Below are 12,305 nucleotides of genomic sequence, written 5' to 3' on the forward strand. Positions count from 1 at the left end.
ACCAAAGGCAGTATTGGCTGTACCCATCACCCGGTGACAAAAGAAAGCAAGAAAGGGACAATCTCAGTCAAGGCCCTCCTCAAATCCTATCTTGAAAAGAGGGATGGCAGGGTGGCTCAAGCATTACAGCATCTGCCTGACCTGAGTTCAAACCCGGGCTGGCAAAACACAAAAGCAAAACATTAACAGGTAGATATCTGCAGAGCCAAAGTGTTTTTAGTGAAAGCTGTGAAAACTGCAGTAGCGGGAGGGGTTTAGGACAAAGCCGCCTACTGAGAGATAGGTAGGGATCCTCTGCCATCTCACCTGTGGAAACAAGATATAAATGGCTGCCTCAATGCTCTGCCATATCCTGTAATTCTTAGGAAAAATGGATCAAGCTTTCCAGAATCTTCCTTGTGCCTGAGGTCTTTCTTGAGTTGGCATTGGGTCTGTGACAGGATTTTTGTCACCCTTGTTTTCTGAGGTGGCATGGAGGGGGCTGACTGGTGGGCAGGGAGGTACCCACAGGCGCTGTCTTGGGGGCTGGGGTCATTTGCTCGCAGCGGAAAGGCTCACCCAAGGGGCTGCCTTTGGAAGGCTCAACCACAAATCTCAAGACTTCTCTGGCTACCTCACACAAGCCAGGCCTGCAGCTGGGCTGAGCGCTCTGCCACTACATGAGGAAACGAGTGGAATTCTAACTTGCCATCTTACATGGCTGTCCTCCCACAATGCACTGCTCTCACAGGACATATGTTTTTTTTTACTTTAGTTTTTGCCTTTGCATTTGTCTTCTTATTTGCCTGCATGTTTATTTTTGCCTGGTGCCTTCCTTCCTGCCTTGCTATACTAGGTTTGTAAGAAGCAGATTCTGATCAGTCTTGTTCATTCCTACATTTTCAGCTTCTGGCACACAGTAGGTACCCATTATCAAGAAAGCTATAGCCAGGTGTGGTGGCTCATACATGTAATCCTATCTACTTGAGGGTACAGAAATTAGGGAGCCAATCTGGGTAAAAAAATTCACATGAGCCTCTTTTTGAACCAATAGTTGGGTATAATGGCTCAAGCTTGTCACTGTCACCCCAGCTATGCTAGGAACTATAAAATAGGAGGATCACAGTCCAGGCACAAGCTAGGCAAAAACCAAGACCTATCACAAAAATGATCAATGTGAAGAAGAGCTGGCAGAGTAGCTCAAGCGGCAGAGTGTCTGCCTGGCAAGTGTGAGGCCTCAAGTTCAAACCCCAAGACCGCAAACACAAAGAAAGGAAAGCCAGGAAGGACAGCATGTTCCGTGGAAAGGGTATTATCAAGCACAGGCTGCATGGTTCATTCCAAGAATTTAAGGGCTTTGAATGACTCAGTACTAGAAAAAAACAGGGTCTAGATCTTTCTCGCATGCCAAGTGATAGAAGCTCCAAGTTCTGCTCTGGCTACAGGCCTGTCTAAGGAGAGCCGGAACCAAGGTAGACAGCAAGACCCCAAATCTGGTATTCCTACTGAATTAGAGCCTGAAAAAAAACATTTTCTATTCTTCAGAGGGTGGGGGGTAGGGGAGCTGAGAATTTTATACTATAAATCATTCAAGCAGAAAGCTACACATTTTCCCCTTTGGTTTTAGTGAGAACAAAGCGGTTGTTTGCACACTCTTCCTGTCACACCTGCTCTGGCCTGCCCAGGGCAAACACCTTAGCCAAAAGTGTAAATGGACCAAACAGTCTTTCAAACAGTGGAGAAAGGCTAAGTGCATCTTCAATCAACAGGAAACATTTTCAGCTAATCTAAAAAATCCCATAATAATCACAAGTGGGTGAGTGTGGAAAGGCTCTGTGCCCCGTACACTTAGCTGTGGAGGCATCGGGTTAGGCGAAACATGACAAAGTAATAAATATGAATTATGCTTCCATTCACTGATTTAGTTATTAAAGTGACAGTGGTACAATATTCTTCCCCAATGCTCTTTCTGGCTCCAGAAAATTGTATTTAAAATTTCTTTAAGGTATAACCACAAGCAACAGAAATGGAAGCTGCCATTAAAAAAAAAAATCACTGGGTATGAAAATCTGCAAGATGACGTAACCGTGCTTAGGTTATAAACAATGGATTGGCAGTCTCTAAATGTTGAACCTACAAGGCATTGGTTTTGTGGTAAAAACAACTGTACTGTATCAATCAGATCTTATAATTAAGATTCAAATGGATTCCAGCTACTCAATTGTACTGGCCTATCAAAGTAGAAAACATCGTAGTTACACTCTTTCTGAAAAGCAATAGTGTTTTAATTACAAATGCCCTGGTTTTAGTTGCTCAAAAGCAAATACCAATTAGCCGGATCTTACTGGAACTGCTAACACTACTGGTCCTAATATAAAAGGCAACACTGAATCAGCCTTCTGACATTTGCCTTCAATTTGTCCAGGTCTGATAGATACTGTATTCAAAATGTACTTAAGACATTTTAAATCAAAGTCAGGAAGGAAAATGGCTTCCAAGCAGCTAAAAAAAAAAAAAAAGCATTACAGAAAGAACACTTGATAGCCAGCCTAGCACAAAACCATATAATCAAGCCACAGAATGATTTCAAACAACGTACTTTAGTTGGTCTCAAACAACAACAACACTTACTCTTTAAACCCATCAGAGGTCTGGTTGTACAAAAAGTACTGCAGAATCTGGATAGACTGCTGTAATAAAGCAACAACTTGCAAAGAAGGTTGGAAGACTCAACATTCATGTAGAAGCAAACCTTGGAGAGGCCTTGGGTCTGACAGAAAAAAAAAAAACACCATCTTCTCCCTAATACACCAACAAACACGCTCCCATGAAAGCTCACTGTGTTCTTGTCACTGGGATAGACCTGGGCTCGGGCCCCTCTCCACCCATAGAAGGAAAACAGAAACATCAGCACTTTCTGGTTCTCAGGATTTCTGAAATGCCTTTTGTTTTAGAGGCGCTGGTGAACTCGTGATAATGGAACAACACTTCTGTGCACAAACCTTGACCTGCATTTCTGGAGCATATTACAAAGAAAATCTTAATTCTGAAAGCATCAGGCACGAAGGAGGGAGGGGAAAAGCTGTTACTGGTCAAGCTTCCTCTAGGTATTGAGAAATGTGACTTGATATGGAAAGCTTTCAAACCGCCTTTTAAAATGTTTACTACCCTGCAAATTCTATAGCAGAAAGAACTGTAAATTTTTCATTAAACATTTGTTTCCTTTTTTTCCCCCCAAAAGACTATTTTTTTAAAAAAAAATTGCAATTTCTTATTGCATTTTTAAGTATGGTATGGTTGCCAAGGAAACAAGTCCTGGCTAATGTTGGCCCAATGTTAATTTGAAACTAAAATATATATGGGAAGTTTAGCTCAAAGAGCTCATGAAATTGTTTTGAAAAAAACAACAACGCCAGAATTTGGGACTTACAGAAGCACAACAGAATGGTCTGAGGCTCAGTTGCATTTGATGAAACTCTATTTTTTCAGAGGGCCATTTAAATGTAGTATTTCCCCCCTTTCAAACTTCTAAATCCTTGCCTCACCCTCAATGATAAATACACATACAAACAGGATATTTATCCTATATATTGTCAGAAATTGATTTTGGAAGAATATACATTTTTATTTTCATCCTTCCATCTAATACGCTTAAAGACCGCTTCTTAAATTTTAAATATTTTAATGTTTTTTTTGTGAAGCTTACTTGTACTTTTGGAAATTGTCTCAAGATGCCCATTTATTTTTAGTTTCAAGCTAGAATGGAGCTGAATCACCGGACTTTTAAAAAAAAGACTCTTTTGTCTGGTGGCGCCACACCTATCATGTAACTTAAAATAGGAATCATCTCACCTTCATAGCACATGATTTTTAAAGTTTATAAAAGCCTTAGGTTTATACAGTATCTGAATAATAGAGCCTAGCCGGTTTAATGCCCTCCCCCTCCCCCAAGGAATACAACCATCTTAGTTTTTATTTTGAAAGTCATATTTTAATACATCAAATGCTTGAACTGTAGGGCTAATTTAAAAAAATCTATAAAACATGCACAATTTCAACCTACCTGTTTATATCACTCAATGCACAGATAGCCAGACAAGACCCTCGGCCATTTTTATGGAAGGCAATAGAGACCAACGGCTTTTTTTCCGTCTTCTTGTTCACAAGTTTCACGTACAACTGTCACACGCACCAAAAATCAGACGCAGAACAACTCGGATGTACTGGGATTGTGAAAAGTGAATTTATCAGCAGGAAAACAGGACTGAAAAGGCAAGTTCCTCTTCCACTGTTTCTCTGAGGCTGCTGATCTCCCCCTGGCTCCTCTGAGAGTTCAAAGCTCAGAGCTGACCACTGCGGAGAATCCTGTCACAGTGGCTGGAAATCAAACCACAGCACACACCAGCACTGAAAATTCAGATCGGAGAACTCAAGTTGTGTGCACACCACCACCTCCACCACAACAACAGCCACGAGGTAAAAATAGATTCCACCTTGCCTCCTACCTGCATAATAAACATGTAAGTTTCAAGTGTTTAATTTGATATTCACATTAATTAACAATACAACATACATTATTAAAAAGACAGCAATTGCAAGAAGAAAGGGGAGACACCATCTGGTAGCATAGGTTTGGTGGTGGTGGTGGCTTTAGGGTTTTTTATGGGGTTGATTTGGCTTTGTTAATACATACACGCACACACATGTATACACACACACACACACACACACACACACACACACACACACACACAAAGGTAAAACTGTATTTCTGAACGTGATGAAAAGCTACCAGGCAGAAGCAAATGAATCGCAAATGAAAGGTGATGTCGCAATACCAAGGGCTGTAATGAGGCAAAAGCGAGTCCTTGCTAACAGATGATATGGAACCCAGAGCATTTACATACTCACATGTGAAATACTAGGCAATGTGTAATGAATTCTACACACAGCATGCACACACAGAGCAGGCACTGCTAATCCTGCCTGCCATCTTCGCTCGCAGGAGCGAGATCCGAGCTGCATGCAGCCCCAGGCACCGGGGAGGAGGAGGCAGGGGACAGCTCACCTTAAATGCAGTATCTGATTAATGTTGTAAGTGACATTGCATATCGGCCTCACAGTCTTGGTTCTACCGGGTAGGAGGAGGGAACAAAGAAAACTGTCATCAATTGGTGATGCAAGATGAGCTCAACCACTAAACCCTGTTTAGCCAACTCCAAATTCTGCAACCAGGCAGTAGAAGGCATTGCAGACACTTCAGCAGAGCTGCTGTACAGTGAGTGTGCACGTCTGCCTCTGAGATTCAAGCCATCCTTTTGCTAAGGAAGAAGAAAACGAGCAGCGGTGAATTCTGCCCTGTCTTCTCCAGGAAGAAGGCTTTCAATACAGTATGTATCTGCTCCCGGTGCATTTTATAGACTGTTCATTTCTTAGAATTTCTCATAAAAAATAGATAAATAAACAAAATAACTGTGAAGCCATTGCAGAGTAAAGAATGATTCTGGTAGTGGCTATGGCATTTGTAGATTTCTTTTTCTAAATTCTAAATGGTGGCGGCAGACTTGCAGAACAATAATCAGCCATCTGTACGCGTTCTGTACCTTTGCCCACAAACAGCGTAAATGTATCCTGCTAAATGTATCTGCATTTCAGAACAGCAGATAGCATCTCAGTCAGAGCTGCACTAAGATGTGAATGAGTTCTCTTAGAATCAGAATAAAACCAGTACAGGAAAATAAATGGATGCTGACTTTCTCTAGATGTTTTGTGACCACTGAGAATGATGCACGCTATCTTCAGTATCCATCCTGACCTAGATAACAGGAAGACCTAGAGCAGCATACCATTTGTGTTCAGAATGGAGAAAAATGCAAAATGGTTTTTTCATCACCCTCCCCCACCCCCCCCCCCCAAAAAAGGTAAAATTTAAAGGCGCAAACCATTTCTTAAGAGTCTCTGGATGGTACCTACTGTAGGCGAAGAAGTCGTGTTAGGCTGAGAGGCGAGGTTTCTTTGTTTTACTTGGAGGCTTATTTTAGCCACGCTTGCACGATGACATTGACATGAGGAGGTCAGGGCCGACACTGCACTGCTATCCATCTTAGGAGTGAAATGTTTCCTGAAAATTAAATCTCGTCTACTCAAACACCAAATTCCCTGTCTTCTTCGACACCACCTCCCCACCCCTGCTGCTCAAGACTGACGCTTCTAGTTTCCTGGATGCAATAAATTGGAATCACTTGCTGCGGAGACGCACCCCCGCCTCCCCCCCACCCGTACATAATTGTGAGGATATTTTTTTTTTAAAAAGAAACCTTCCAGAATTCTTACACATATCCCCTTTCATTCTTTCCTATCAAGATGTGCATGTGCACGCGTATGCACGCACACACACACACACACACACGCACATACACATGCACACACACACCCACACACATGCACGCACACACACACAATTGAAGCTCAAATTGCAATGAAATGTTTAACATGTTGAACAAAAACTGCAGAAAAAGCCGCTTATTCAGGATTTTAAAGAAATGCCTAATAAGCAGATAATGTTTTGCTACGAAATCAGTGTTATCATGTCCACAAAGAGAAAGCAGTGTGGCTCGCTAGAAACATTTTTTCTAGACCCTGTCAGCAGGTTGAAAAGCAACAACAACAACAGAAAGCTTCTCCTACACTATGATATATAAAATGAGAAGTCTTTTATTTAATGAAAACAGAACAGGTTCTTTTCTACTTTATTTCTTTAGCTACAGAGAAACCATACCTACTGCCACCTCTCAGTCCTGGATAGAAGCCAACATTTTTACAAAATGCTGAGACTGGTTTTATATTTGAAATATATTTTTTCTTCTTTCCCTCTCCTGAAGTCTTTATTCGCTGACTGACTGTATCACCAAATAAGCAAATGTTAATTCATTTTAACATATGCAAAATAAATTAGTTTTTCTAGGATTGCTATTTTCTAGAACCTCTGTAGTCTAACTGGCTAAAAATAATCAGGCTAGAAAAACATTTCAGCTCCCCAGAAAGATTTTTTTAAAGAAAAAAATAAATAAAACTACATTTGAACATCTTAACTTCGGTACTAGGTGTCACAAGTGAATCTTTTTCTAGTCTGAAATCTAGCTCTTTCCCCCGAAGAGAAGCACTTTTTAGCTGGTGTGTGGGAAACACTCTGACCGGTGTGCTGGGGCCCACATGCGTTCTTCTCTGAGCTGGGCTGTCTGGATATGTGTCCTACCTCACCTTCAGCAAGTCCTCTCCTCTTTGGAACACACTTCTAACTTCTCCTGAAATAATGGTGGCTCCACTCCATGGCTCCAATATGAATAGTAGCTCCTGTTCTAACCCCAACAGTGGAGCCATCTTCCCTCTCCTCTAGTCTTTGCTCTGTGAGCTCTGGCTTCAAGCTCACAGTGGCAGACTTAGAAGAATGCAGTCTTAGGCCTGTTCTTCCTTCAGCACATATGGGATGAGAGTTGGAGAGACTGCCTTGCTGAGTGGCAAGGCACCAGTTGAATACATGGTTATCTAGAGAGGAGGGGGCGGGGGAGTGAATGCCCGGCCACAGGACACTCAGTTTATGTCAAGATATGCTCGTGAAATACATCTGAAGACTAGATATTTGTGTGAAAGGCTCATAGAGCCACGTGGTGCCTCCTGGGCCCGGAAGAGCACAGGGCAGTGACAAAGACAGGGGTTCTCATGGACTCCCTGGAGGTGGCAATGAATATGCCCTGCTCCTTGTCAACCATGTGCCAGGCCCAGTGGGCTCCAACCTCTCACCCTGTGGAGCTTGCAGCCCACTCTTTATCAAAATGAACCAAAAAAAAAAAAAAGCCACAGACTGGTGCATTTCGTGGTGTATCCAGCAGATGTACCAAGCACATTTACCAGTCCTGTTTGAGTTGAACAACTGTGAATCCTCACTGTAAGTATTCTGCAGGGTGAGCTTGTTTAGACAGATATTCTCAACTAGTAAATCCTGTTCTGTACTGTACAAAAACAAAACAACCCAAAACCTCATGTTCGTGCCTGAATTTCTTAGCTATGTCATGGTTACAAATGGCAAAGATACACATTCAATGAATGCATTAAGAAAAATAATCGGGCTACGAAGCCCTGGGTTTGATTCCTCTGTGCCACATACTCAGAAAAAGCCAGAAGGGGTGCTGTGCTCAAGTGGCAGGGAGCTAGCCTAGAGCACAAAGTGTCCAAGGACAGTGTCCAGGCCCTGAGTTAAAGCAAAAAAAAAAAAAAAAAAATTGCAGGCCCCTCCTCAGTCTCCATAAAGTAGAACAAGATTGGTTGATCGCTCATTTCTAACCCTCTGACAGTCAAGCATTGAGATCCCCAAGAGAATCTGGCAAAACCCAGCTGGAAGAAGGGCGAGTTTGCACCTTGAGTCACGTTCTTACTTGCTCGCGGTCTCGGTTTTGTAGGCTGAGCTAATTTTATTTCCAGTCCTGTGGGTTAGGGTTAAATTGCATGGCTTATGCAAAAGTATTCAAGTATGAACAAAGCTTGACTCTCAACATTTCAAAAAGCAAAACAAAATAAAACATCTAGCCAGGGCACTGGATCCCAGGGGATCCTAAGTGTGTACACATTTGGATCACTTGACACCTTTCTTTATGCCTTTCACTACATTACAAATTCCAGCTGGCTTCTTTTTACACCTAGTATAGTCAACATTCGTGGGTGAATTTATCATCAAGGTTGAAGTTTAAAAAGTTAAATGGTCGCCAAATATATCACTTCTGTGCTTGCTAGGCAGGCATATTAACACTGCAGCCCCAGCCCTAGTTTAAATTCTTTTTGTTGTTGTTGGTCATGGGGCTTGAACTCAGGGCCTGGGTGCTGTTCCTAAGCTTTTTTTAGCTCAAGGCTAGCACTTTAAGCCGCAGCCCTACTTCTGGTTTTCTCATGGTTAATTGGACCTAAGAGTCCCATTGGACTTTCCTGCCTACATTGGCTTTGAACTATGATCCTTAGATCTCAGCCTTTTGAGCAGCTAGGATTAGAGGTGTGATTTTAGCACCCAGCTGGTGTTTAAATTCTTTTTTTTTTTTTTTTTTCCCAGTCCTGGGCTTAAGCTCAGGGCCTGAGCACTGTCCTTGGACTTTGGACTTTCTCAAGGCTAGAGCTCTACCACTTGAGCCTCAGCATCACTTCTGGCTTTTTTCTATGTATGTGGTACCGAGGAATCAAACCCGGGTCTTCATGCATGCTAGGCAAGCACTTTAACCACTAGGCCAAACTCCCGGCCCCTTAAATTCTTAAAGATGTAAAAACTTGGAATTTTTTTTACATGATTGGTGTATTCACGCTTGACAACAGTATGTGGATTTAACTACTAACCAATGACTGAAATGACGCTGGATGATATTTTAGCTGAGCTGATGATTTTTCATTTTTGCCAGTCTTGGGCATAGGCTCAGGGCCTGAGCACTGTCCTTGGACTTTCTCAAGGCTAGAGCTCTACCACTTGAGCCACAGCACCACTTCTGGCTTTTTTTCTATGTATGTGGTACCTCTGTATTTGAGGTTTGCTTTCACTCACTGGCAGGTATTCCAACCAACTTACTTTTTTATTTATTTATTTATTTATTTATTTTGCCAGTCCTGGTTTTGAGTTCAAGGCCTGAGCACTGACCTTGGGCTTTCTCAAAGCTAGAGCTCTAACACTTGAGCCTCAGCATCACTTTCAACTTTTTTCTATGTATGTGGTACCGTGGACTTGAACCTGGGTCTTCGTGCATGTTAGGCAAGCACTCTACCACTAGGCCAAATTCCCGGCCCCAAATTACTTTTTAAATGGACTTAAAAAAAAAAAAACCCAAAAACCTTAACTTTTGAGTAAGGAAAGTTTCGTCAACCAAATTTAGTGTTTTAAATAAATAACTTTAACACATGTTCATTTTGCTCCTATCTAGCTTTTAAAGGTTTTTGACTCTTAAGAAATCCAGCCTAACCGGGGTGACACTGTCCAAAAAGAAATGGACTCTACCTGACTTACCCCACTGTACAACTCCTAATAACAATTAAAATTTTTTAAAAGTCTAGCACAGGCTTCTTTCTAGGTTGGACAGACCACCTAAGTGCTGCACCTCAAGTCTCCTGCATTTCATGCATTTGTGCCTCATGGATGTAATTTTATATGCCAGCCAGATGGCTCTCCAAGGGGGCTTTCTAATAAACGGGCTTCACCCTGCCCTGGAATATGAGACGACTGTCTCACTCAGAGCTCTCCAAGCAGCCAGAGGAAGCGGGTGAATGGATGCCTGCCTCTTTCTTCCATTAACATCTGGAAAATAGCACGTACCTGGTGTCGAGTCAGGTAGAAAGCCTTGGGCACCAAGTGGCTGGAAGGAGGAGGCAAACACCAATCGGGTAGTTTTCAACAAAGAACAGGGGTAAATGGCCTGACTGCATGGGAGGCTGCGCAGGACTGCATCTCAACCCATCCTGATCCAGAGGATCGGGACTACCCCTCAGGATGACCTGAAGGATTGTGGGAATATCTTCGATAGGTGGCATGCCATTAGGAACACTGTAGTGTCAGCCTTAGCAACGGCATCGTTTCTGCTGGCACTTCTCAGTGCTTTTGAAGCATGGTACTAAAAATGACCTTCAGTGCCCATGGAAACCAAGTAGTCCCTGGGGGTACTGGGATCAAAGTACATCACATGCGTGCATGGAAACCACACACAAACTTCTTTGCACGATTAATATATGTATGCTAGTAAAAAGCGAGAAAAAAAAGAAGCTCAGCTACAAAGAATTTCAAGTGAAGTAATAAATATCGGCTAAAAATCACCTGGAACCAAATGTTTGAGAAGTATCAGAGAACTGTGCTCGATGATTATGATAAATCATTCAAACCTAGTGTCCCCTTTGTTCTATTTGGGTCACAAAGGAACATCTCATGAGTTTGCATGAACCGCTAAAATTAAGGTGCACATTTCATTTTCCATTGTCCAGTATGGTTTTGAAACCTGAGGTACAAAACCAGGAGATTCACTGACGCTGACAAGGTCCACAAAGTAAGCTATCACCTTTCTAGATTTCTAGCACGCAGCCTTCGGCCTCTCATCACCTCTCACCACACTCCACCTGGACAAAAACCCCCCAGGAGGCCTGAGGGCCTCTTCTCCCCTCTGGGCAGAGGGCCCAATCTCGGCCTGTGGGGAGCTGAGGCTCCTCGGATGGAAGCTGAGGTAGTGAGCATTGTCAGTCCCCTTTGCACTGGTTCATCAGCCAGAACTCCGTGCAGATCCAGGAAGCCCAGGGCACAGTTTATTTTCTTAACTCAGTCTGCCAGAGGGAAGGCAGCCATGTCAATCTCCCTCCCAGCGCTTAGCTGTAGCATGGGGCCCAGAGAGAGCATGGCTATTACAAGAAACCCTCCACTGAGTGGAGGAAAGAGGGTTAATCTCCCTCCATTACAGGAGGGACTGTTTGGCAAAGGTGAAGAGAATAATTGGTATAAAGAGCTGGGCAGACAAAGAGCCATTCTGGAGACAAATGACTATGCGGGAGCCAAGCGTGTGGTAGGGGGGAGGAAAGGGGGGATTGGTCCTCGATTTTCTGAGACCCTTCCTTAGATCTCAGGTCTTTATGTGTGGCTTTGAAGGGAAGAGGAGCTGAGATTCCATCAGAGGTGGGCTGGCTGCAACACACAGGGTGAGGCCTCAGGAGAAGTTAGAAGGCAGGAAAGTCAACAATAGGAGTTCTTCCCCTGGTGTGGGGAACGCCCTCCTGTTTCATTTTTTTCGACTTACTTTTTAGAAACTTAAAAAGATGTTTTTAATAACTTTTTTTTGCAGTACTAGAGTTTGAACTCTGAGTCTTGTGCTTGCTAGGAAGGACTGTATCATTCAAAATAAACTCTCTGCCCCCCCCCACACACTTTTTTTTGGCCACTCCTGGGCTTGAGCTCAGGGCCTGAGCACTGTCCTTGGGCTTATAGAGCTCTACCACTTGAGCCACAGCACCACTTCTGGCTTTTTCTATGCATGTGGTACCAAGGAATCGAATCCAAGTCTTCATGCATGCTAGGTAAGCACTCTACCACTAGGCCAAACTCCGGGCCCCAACTCTCAGCCCTTTTTACATTCTTCTTCAAATAGACTCTTGTGGGTCCTTTCGTTTTTGTGTTCTTATTTTATTTATTTTTTGCCTGTGCTGGCCTGCATCACATCTTGCTTTTTAGGCTTCCAGAACAGCTCAGCTGGCAGGCAAGATGATGCATACCTATAATCTCAGGTACTTAAGAGGCAGAGGGAGGAGGGTCGTGGTGTAAAGCTGCT

At 43.0% G+C, this 12,305-nt stretch overlaps 1 protein-coding gene across 4 annotated transcripts in view; it reads right to left on the reverse strand.

Moving 5' to 3' along the window:
• Zbtb38 (zinc finger and BTB domain containing 38) overlaps nucleotides 1-12,305 on the reverse strand; it is a 55,316-nt gene that overhangs the window by 28,060 nt on the left and 14,951 nt on the right. The window contains exons 1-3 of one of the 4 annotated variants that reach the window (XM_090323152.1): nucleotides 5,953-6,215; nucleotides 5,048-5,110; nucleotides 4,043-4,356 (exon numbers count right to left, since the gene is read on the reverse strand). The exons of 1 other annotated variant lie outside the window; for it this stretch is intronic. The gene's annotated coding sequence lies outside the window, so the exon portion shown is untranslated. Of the gene's footprint in view, nucleotides 1-4,042; nucleotides 4,485-5,047; nucleotides 5,197-5,952; nucleotides 6,216-12,305 lie in introns of those variants that run through there. 2 more of the 4 variants (XM_090323149.1, XM_090323151.1) reach the window with 2 other exon arrangements.

This window comes from Megascapheus bottae, chromosome 32, assembly GCF_031878675.1.
Source record: "Megascapheus bottae isolate mThoBot1 chromosome 32, mThoBot2.hap1, whole genome shotgun sequence".
Lineage (NCBI taxonomy): Eukaryota > Metazoa > Chordata > Mammalia > Rodentia > Geomyidae > Megascapheus > Megascapheus bottae.